Raw genomic sequence first — 10,043 nt, 5'->3', positions numbered from 1 at the left:
GGGGGGGGGGGGGGGGGGGGGGTGTTTTGCAGTGGTGTTACCTTATAGAAGCCCTCTATATAACTTGTTCAAAGGATACTTTAAAACCCCCTTTTTTTTCACCATTTTATATACCCCTTTTGTGAATTTTGAAGGCAATAGTTATATCCCCTCTGTAAATCTAAAATTCAAATTGAATGTGCATTTTCATGGCCCCTTCTGTACAATTCAAATTAAAACATAATACTACAATATTTTAGCCAAGGTACAATGATCCAAGATGGATATCCGAACATGGTGCTAGTATTATGAAACTTTTACAATAGCACTATAACATAGAGCTATACGCAAAAGACTCCAAGATCCACATGTCCAAAGCATGTCTTACACATTTGGATTGTGTAGTATACACTATCAAAGTGATTACATGTGACACACTATCAAAGTCAGTCGTGGAAGACTCTCATGAAGAGGGTTTACTATCAAAGGTCTTGCATAATTTCCCACCACATGATTTTGAAAGGCATCCACTATCTTATTATAACCCTATGATCCCTCCCCCACAATAATTGTGTCATTTGTAACGCATTGGTGACGCTATCCTTCACTTCCACAAAATCCAATATGAGTGTCATCCTTCGCATTCCACCTACATAAATAAAAGTTTGCTTTAACTTTCAATATCTTACAAACTTCCTTTACATGATTGAAAGTAAAAAATGCTGCAAGCTATAAGACATTAGATTTATTAGGCTCACCTTATGTGATGTTTGATAGCTGTCTCATCTTCAACATTGATAATCGACACCATTGACAGTAGTCCATGTTTACTTTTTGCATCCATGTATATTTTACCCACTGCCTCAAAGATATCCTCGTGCTCTCTAGGCATGAAGTGAATTTCTTTCTTCCCTTGCCTTCTTGTAGTACACATGGACGGCCCTCCAAGGTTAGTACTCATAAATTCATGCAAGCATGACCCACCCCAAAGCGTAACAAGCTCAAACATGGCCTTTGTGGACTCACTAAATCATTGTGCTTGTTTTATTCATACTATATTCTTTACTACATCTTGAAGAAAGTCCCACAAAACTTGTTTACCTCCAAATTTACCTTGTCAATGGGCCTCAACTGTATTATTACAAAAGTGCCGCACATTCTTCCAACTAAAGCATTCAAAGTTTGCTTCTTTCAAGGACCTAATCCTCACACAAAGCATGACAATTCTTGCTTCTAAGCACCATAGCTTTCTCTTGGCTTCTTTCAAGTATGTCTTGGACTTAACTGTCACATTTTTCAACTCTTCACTGCTAATATAATCTAATCGTCTTCCTCATCATGTATTCCTAGCTCTTCTCTTCTCAATAGCACGCACTCTCTGTGTATACTCGTGCGAAAATCATCAGAAGTGGAAATTTTTTTACAATACTCACAAGTAAATCTTTCCAAGGGATTTCCACCATAGGAAATACGAAGGCAATTTATGTGCATGTAGCATCCATCTACCATGATTTCAAGAGATCCTCATATAAGATATCTTTTATATATGACTCTGGATACCATTCCTTTCATATTTTAAGGTCGTGTAGAATAGATTTTATGTTGACATCACATGCTTTGTAAGCCACGATCCTTTGCCATAATCCCCAACAAAACAAATTTAAATCACAAAAAGGCATATATGGGTGACCTGTACAAGTAGAAGATCTTTCTAAATCTATCAGTATGGTACTTTCTTTGATTGGCTGAAGAAAAGAGCTCGGTGACTTTTGTTGTGGATCTGCATGAAAGAGCTTCTTTGGTCGCCCTCTAACATTTGCCAAAACTACATGGTTGGTAGATATTTTTTGGGATATATCTATGATGTGAGACTTTAACTTGATATGCTTTGTGAGAATCGTATGCAAGTCTGATCTTGAAGGGCACAAATGTAACCATTTCTGATCATACTTACATACAACTCTTATTCTCCCTTTATCTTTGTAGTCATTTAATGTTGCCTCTAAACTCAAAATCAAATCCTGTATGATTTCAAGTTAAGAATCTCACAAATTAATCTCCAAAATGTTTAAAAATTAGCCCTAAGATACATATACAAAAGTCATTTTAAACAAACCCAAACCTTACTAACGTTCAACTCTTTCATAAACCAATAATTGTCCTATATGAAAATAACATTTTACTAGAGGCTTCAATGGTTAAAAATATGTCACTTGCCTTCATGAGTGATATCAAAAAGATCCATCTCCTCTACTATAGCTAAAACCGCAACTATATTATCTTCATTGCTTTCTTCTATGTCTTTTGAGCTAGACGTCACTCCCACCTTCAACCCTTGATTTGTCAAATATCTTATTTGATGCACTTGACCTTCCAATATATGGATTCTCATGAAATTAGAAAGACACAAGTAGGTAGATTGCTTGCCAATGACTCTTGATCCATAAGAAACTTCACATTCATGGAACCTTACTCAAGCCAAGGGTGCACCATTAAAATCTTCTGTGGCAAGCTGAAACCTATTATCTCTTGGTGGGTTTTACTCCCTCAACTTCTTGCAAGTATTCTCACATTGGTTTAGCCAACTTTCAAGAGTAGACTTTGAAATCAATGTGCTCTTGAGCATGCGTTTAACATGCTTTAGATTGTCACCTCACTTGTGCAAACTATGATCACCTTCATCACTTGCATTGAAGTTAGTGTCCTTGAGAGTATCCTTCAAGCCTTCACACATGCATTTTCTAGGCCTGCCCTCATCCCCAACCTTGTCTACCATGCTTGAATCTCTCTTTATACCAATAAACTTGGCATTAGCCTCAAGCCCAAGCCAACTAACAATATTTATTTCACATACATTATAACTTCTGACTTTTAAGTTTTTCATATTTGTCCTTTGTAATGACTAGACCTTTTGAATTACTAAGTGTGCTTGATTGGTACACAATAAACTTTTTTGAGCTATTTATTTTAAAGCCCACTACAAGCTCCACTTCCCTTACTAAGGATTCCAATTGTCATCAAAATACAACCTATTATAGCCCCTTAGAACCCACCCAAAATTTCTCAACTACCATATGTTTTGGATCCAATTTCCCAAAACATTTGTTTCATGCTCCAATATTGAAATAGCAACATTATAACATGGGTTTTCTTACAAAGCTAGCATTATTTCTTCATGAATTCACCACAATCCTTAACAACCTCCCAAGTTCCTTAGTCTGTAAAAAATTGCGTATACTGCTTGCAAGAAAACATGTAAAGAACAAGCATATGTTATATCATACCTTGATGCCTTAAAAAGAACAGTCACATCTTGCTTTCCTTTCATAAATGAGTTGCTATAATTCATTGCCTTGATAATCTGTGAGAGGAGGATTACTAGGCATGCTTGGTTGGGAACACTGGTTTGTTGTGGCAGAAGGCAACTTTGTTTCAGAAATCTGCAACTCTGAAGGCTTAACTTCCATGTGCCCACCTTGTGTGGACAACAAAATTCCCTTCAAATTGTTGCCCTACTCCACAATTTCCTGTGACCTCTCCTCATCAGCAATTGTCTTTGCATCCTGTTCTTGAGAATCCAAACTTGGTCGAACATGTCTCACAATACATTATTTCCTCTTTTTTGTCACTGCCAGCACTCTTATTAAGTTCCCCACTGCTAGATTTTCTATCTAGATGAGCATCATCCTTATTCAACGTTCCTTCACCTAGCAGAGAAGATTTTGATGTCAAGCTCAACTGATGCCTGGTAGCACTTATATCACTTTGCATAATCTCCTCCCTAGCTTCATGATATCCATTGGCCCTGCTTTTTCCTGTAGCTTTGCTATGCTTGCCTCCTTCTCCAGTTCCATGAGGTGAGATAGAACCTGATTGTTCTTGCGACAACTTTGGCTAGGGCATGTCTGTTTCCAACATCAACCTACTTGAATTAGATCCTTATTGGTTAATCGTAGGATTTATCACCATCTCTTCTGCTGTCTCAGTTGCAAGGACACTACTATTTCCAGGATTGCCAATTGTTGTTGACCTGACAACATCCTTTCTCCCCATATCAGAAACTCCACCTTTCAGAGATATTGAATTTTGAGGACTCTCCATGATTGGTTCTGCAGTTTCAGTTGCACACTTTCCATTGTCTTGATCAGTGTCCACTGTGTCCTCTCCTGTGTTGGCAGCACTTCCCCCATCCACATTTTCTAGCAGTGTCTGCTTCTTCTTTTGAGAAAGTTAATGAGTTCTAGATTTCTTTTTACCTTGTCCTTTCCTGCCTGATTTAGGCACATAGCTACAAACCAGACAAGCCAGATATCAAAATGACATTTGCATATTGAATAACATATCTGCACAGTAAAGACAACTAAAGATCTCAACATACCTCTTGTCAAATTCCTCTATGATGTCAGCACAAGCCTTGACATTCTCGAATGGTTCCCAAGTATTATCCAACTCAAGCCACCCTCACCTACAATGTAACACATGTCAGATACTCTAAGTTAGGCCATAAGAGAAGTATAAGTATCAAGCAGAACTAAATCTGATGGATTACTGTTACCAACTCTGACCACTTTATCAAGTACTACACTTGACCCTACAATCATCATGAAAAGCAAGATTAGAATTGTTGCTTTTGAAACTGACAATGTGCTACAGAGGGCTAAGCAACACAATTCAGCATAACTATTTATGATATCAGGAAACATGACAATGGCTGGTTTGCAGGATACAACATAGCCTCAAACGTTTCAATAACCTGACTTGCAAATTTAAAACATAAAATGTCAACTGGTAAGCCAAACAGATATGCAAGAAGGATTCATTTGACTTAGGAGCATAACCAGTCAACAAATTTCACCTTTGAAGCTCGTGTGCAGGTTCAGGAAGAGAAAAAGAATTGAGGAATCTCATTGCTTTAATATGATAGTTAGCATACATGGCGTGAAAGTGGTGAGCAAAGATAGAAAGGTGATGCACCTTGCGTACTCACCTCTTTTTCACAGCTTCAACTTCATAGAAGCCTTCTGCGAGTCCCTGGACTCCTGCATCTTGCCTGGAACAATCTTCTCCTTTCTCGCTCCCACTCGCTTCCTCCTCCTCCTCCTCCTCCTTCTCCTCATCATCATCATCTTCTTCCCCTCTTCATCCAGCTGTGAAGGTCCATCACCATGGCCAGCTTGTCTCTCATTTTCCTTCTCGTCAGCGTCCTTGTTACATTTCCTCTTGGTGCTGGAGCTCCTCACGTGCTTTTCAACTACTGTGTCCTTCTTCTTGGCGGATGGAGGAGTCTTACTTGAGCGTGGCTAGAGGGACTTACCGAGGGAGGAAGAGACGGATCTCTGAGGGCGGTTGCAAGACAACTCCTCATGAGGAGTGGCGGGATCATGTCCAGGCTAGAGGGGCGGGGCACGACGACCCATAGGACGGTGTCCGTGCATGTAAAGGAAGCTCTTGGTCCTCGTGAGCCTTCGTTTGCTATGCGGAGATAGGGTTTAGCAATGATTCTCTGAACTAGGGAGAGAGAGAGTGTGCAGAAACTGAGAGTGCCCGCGTATGCACAGAAGAAGAGATGGAGGAGCAAGATAGAAGGAGCTAAAGTAGAAGAAGGGAGAAGAAGAACTATGTGTATTTGAAATTTTTTAATGTGAAATGGAGGATGTGGTTCCCTATGCTATTTCTATTAACTCTTCACTCGTATCCCACCAAATCCTCTCCTTTCATGAAATGTCTTTGTAAGTATTTATATTCTATAAAGGTGTAAGCGTCCTAGTAGTATTCTTGGTCTTCTTGAGAAATGGCTCAGTGTACAAGCTCTGGGGTAGGATTTCAAATATTAACATGGTTCTTAGCCTTTGTATCTCTCAACAATACTATTGAGGAATGCTTTTCAGCTCAAGGCATTTGCAACAGCATTGTCCTTTCCATGGCAAAAATTGAACTCTTATAGTATTTCAATCCACCTTCTTTGTCTCATATTGAAATCAACTTGGGTTAAAATCTACTTAAGACTCTTATGATTTATCAGTAGAATGAACCTTCTTTCCAACGTATAGCGTCTCCACAGTTTTAAGACATGGATCATTGTAACTCAAGATCATTAGCAATACAAAGCATCCTATATGTATGCAACCAAATTGTGACCCACCCAAATTGATGCTTCTCGAACCGGCCTTGTAGGAACTCTCCTCTCAAGTATAGCTTCCTCTTGGTTTGCCCCCTTTCTTGAGAAGGAATCCCCATTGCTATATAATTTTAAGACCTTCATACAAGAGTTATTTGCCACATTTAGAGAAGTAGACAGAGCAAGAGTAGTTGAAACAAAGATTAGAAATCTATGCCAAGGGTTGAGACCTGCCTCAGTCTATGCATTAGAATTTCAACAACTCACATGCGATTTAACATGCCATGAGGATTATTTTATTAGTCAATTATGTTGGGGATTGAAATATGATGTTAGATATCTTTTGCTTACCATGCCAAAAGCACATACACGTATTGAATATCAAGTAATTGAATGTGACAATTGCTTGTTTGAGAGAAGACAAAAAAGATGTCAAGGAGCCACTTTGAATTTAAGCATGATGAAGACTTTTGAAGACCCAAGTGCCCAAGCATACCAAGTATCTAAGGCAAAGCTTATGTAAATTGATATGATGCAATCCAAGCCATTAATAGCTCAAGAAAAACAAAGGCGTCACATTAATGGATTATGCATGTATTGCTACTAGTCATTGGGACACACAACTAAATATTGTCATAATAAAGAAAGGATGAGAATTCATGGTGCCACTACTCCATCATTGTCTTAAGAAACATTGACGTCTTGTCTCAATAGAGACCATGCAGTTGGAAAAAGCTTCAAGAAACCCAAAAGAATGTCTCCTTCTATCTGCGAATCCAACATTTAGCTTTATGTTACCAATAATGATTCACATAAAGGGAAGATAGATAGATTGACAAGCTTTGTTAGACTCTAGAACCAAAACATGCTTCATGGACGAGATATTTGTAAAGCGATATGTTATACAACTTCTAAGAAAAGAAAAGTTGGTATGCACAGAAGTAATTGATGGTCGACCTTTTTTCACAAGATATTAGTTTTGAGCGATGTCAAGAATGAGACTCGACCCATAAAAGTTACCCTAAGGAGTCTTATATCAGATATAGCCTTCAACATCATCCATTGCCCAAATAGTCACATTGTTATTGGGCTACCCTAGCTAAAATTGCATAACCTTGACATCAATTATAGGTCTAGAAAGGTTGAATCAAGGCCAGTGCAAAACAATAAAATGAAAAATTATTGACCAATATACATTGGGGAAAAGGTGTTCATGCATCAAGCAAAGAAGAAATCATCTTTTTTTATTTATTCAATTTCAATGGAGAAACCAAAGGATGAAAACTTGGACATACGCCCAACTCAATATGTAGAGTTCAATGATGTGTTTGGAAGAATGTGGATATGGTACCAGAATATTTACCTTATGATTGTGCAATGGATTTATAAGAAGGAGCTCAACCTCCTTTTGGCCCCATCTCTAAGCTATCCCAAGATGAGTTAGCTAAACTCAATAAACATCTTGATGAGAATCTTGCCAAGGGATTTATACATCATTCAAAATCTGTAGAGGGTGCTCCAATTCTATTCATCGATAAAAAGATGGATCCCTCTACATGTGTGTGGATTATAGAGGGCTCAATAAGATTACTATCAAGAATTGCTACCCTCTTCCCTTGATTCTAATACTCCTTGAATGACTTGGGAAAGACAAAGTATTCACCAAGATAGATCTTCGTGGTGCTTACAATCTTGTCAAGATAAAGAAAGGTAATGAATGGAAGATGGATTTTTGCACAAGGTATGGGCATTTTGAATATCTTATCATGCCATTTGGCCTCATAAATGCTCTAGCAATTTTCCAACATATGATGAAGGATATCTTTCAAGAATACTTGGATGACTTTATTGTGATCTATTTGGATGACATCTTGATCTTTTCCAAGAACCAAGAGGACCATGAGCATCACGTCAAAATAGTCTTAAATAAATTGCAAGAAGTAGGCTTGTATGCAAAACTAAAAATGTGTTCTTTCCATCAAACTAAGTCTAGTTTTTGGGTATGTCTTTTTTTAGAAGGGAATTTCTATGGACCATAAGAGACTCCTTCATTTATGTAAGATGTTCAATGATTTTTGGGATGTGAAATTTTTTATCGAATCTTTATTCAGGGTTACTTTGATATTGTTGTCCCTGTAAGTCAACATAATAAAAATACCCTTTCTTTTGAACTCACGGGTATATTATATGTTCAACAAGGTGAACCCCCCCCCCCCCCCCCCCCCCCCCCCCCGAGGGTTAGGCATTCTTGCCCATTGGAATGGTGTCATCTGAATACTTTGATGATAGGATGCATTGTAGGAAAACTCCACTAAAGATAGGTATTGTATCCATTGCTTAGATTCCTTGCAATACTAAGCTCTCTTTGATGACTTGGCTAACCTATTTGATTTCCCCATCTGTTTGCAGATGATAGGTAGTGTTGAAAGAAAGTTGGATACTAATGGCCTCAAATAAGCTCTTCCATGAATGAGAAGTGAAAAAAGAATCACTATCATTGATGATCCTTTTAAACAATTCATGTAGCCTGAGGATCTCCTTCACAAGATCCTTGCAAGATACAAAGCCTTGTAGTTGGTTTTAATTGGCATAAGGTAAGCAACCTTAGTTAGCATATCCACAATCACTAAGATTGAAGTGTATCCTTCTTGGACACAAGTAATCCAACTACAAAGTCCGTGCTTATAAATTTTCACTTCATTTGCAAGATGTCAAGTGGTTGGAGCTTTCCTACATCTTAGTGCACTCAGTCTTTACCCTTTGGCAACTCAAGAATTTAGTGATATATTTAAGCACATCTCCTTTGATCTTTTCCTAATGAAAGCTTATTCTTATATTGTTGAGAGTCTTTCATAGTCTAGATGTCCTAAGAAATGGAAATCATGGGATTCTCAAAGTATCTTCTTCTTGAGATCTTGACTTCTTAGGATGCATAGCTTATCTTGAAGTAGACAAGTCCTCCCTTTGCACAGAAGTTCAAATAATTGAACTTGGACTTAGGGTTGATCTCCTTAGATAGAACCTCTTTTATCATATGTTGATACCTTGGATCCTTACCTGCTTCTTCTTTGGCCACTTCTATAATTGGACTACTGGGCATTGATACCATTGCTACTAGAGATCTTGCCTTAGAGGGTTCCTCTGAGATAAGGGAATTGAGAAATCATTTGCATCTTAGGGCATCCATAATGGTATTCTTCTTATTGTATTTGATCTCAAAGTCATACTCCTATAGGACTTTAATCCATTGTCACTGCCTCATATTTAGGTATGGCGCTAAGTGAAGATCCATTTGAGACTCTTATGGTTACTATCCAAAGTGAACTTGTTTCCAAGCAAAGAGTGTCTCCATAATTTGAGAGTATGAATTATAGCAAGTTGCTCTAGATCATGGGTAGTGTAATTCTTCTCATGAGTCTTCAGCTTCCTAGAAGAATAGGCTATCAGATGGCCTTCTTGCATGAGTACACAACCTAAAACAAGAGAGCTTGCATTAGTGACAACTTTTAATTCTTGGCTCAAGTTAGGTAGTTTTAAGATAGGAGGTATGACCAAGCTTTGTTTAAGCTTCTCAAAGCTAGACTATTCTTGGCTCAAGTTAGGTAGTTTTAAGATAGGAGCTATGACCAAGCTTTGTTTAAGCTTCTCAAATCTAGACTATTCAGTGGGGGTCCATATAATGGCAGCCTATTTCTTGAGTAAATCAATTAAGAGTGCAGCAATCAAGGCATAGTCTCTGAAAAAAATCATGTACCATCCTGTCAAGCCCAAAACACTTCGGACTTAAACATTGTTGGGAGTGCCCATTCTTTCACATATTTAACCTTGGTAGGATCTACCACAATCTCTTCGTTAGAAACTATAAATACAAGATACTCAATCTACCTCTTGAAGAAGGCAAATTTTTTCTTTTTCGGCATAAAGTATGTATGTCCTCATGGTTTCA

General features: G+C 38.1%; 1 long non-coding RNA gene across 1 annotated transcript; it reads right to left on the bottom strand.

The window, feature by feature from the left end:
• Window positions 1-352: 352 nt before the first annotated feature.
• On the bottom strand, window positions 353-5,697 carry LOC148032580 (uncharacterized). The gene is made up of 4 exons (XR_015691647.1): window positions 4,967-5,697; window positions 4,358-4,444; window positions 738-4,267; window positions 353-628 (listed from the first exon to the last, which is right to left on the bottom strand). It is a non-coding gene; the product is annotated as an uncharacterized LOC148032580 (long non-coding RNA).
• Window positions 5,698-10,043: the final 4,346 nt, after the last annotated feature.

The sequence above is a fragment of the Lygodium microphyllum genome, chromosome 8 (assembly GCF_053477565.2).
Source record: "Lygodium microphyllum isolate KBCC chromosome 8, Lygodium_microphyllum_v1.1.10, whole genome shotgun sequence".
NCBI classification, from domain to species: Eukaryota; Viridiplantae; Streptophyta; class Polypodiopsida; order Schizaeales; family Lygodiaceae; genus Lygodium; species Lygodium microphyllum.
This window is presented reverse-complemented; position numbering and strand designations above follow the sequence as displayed.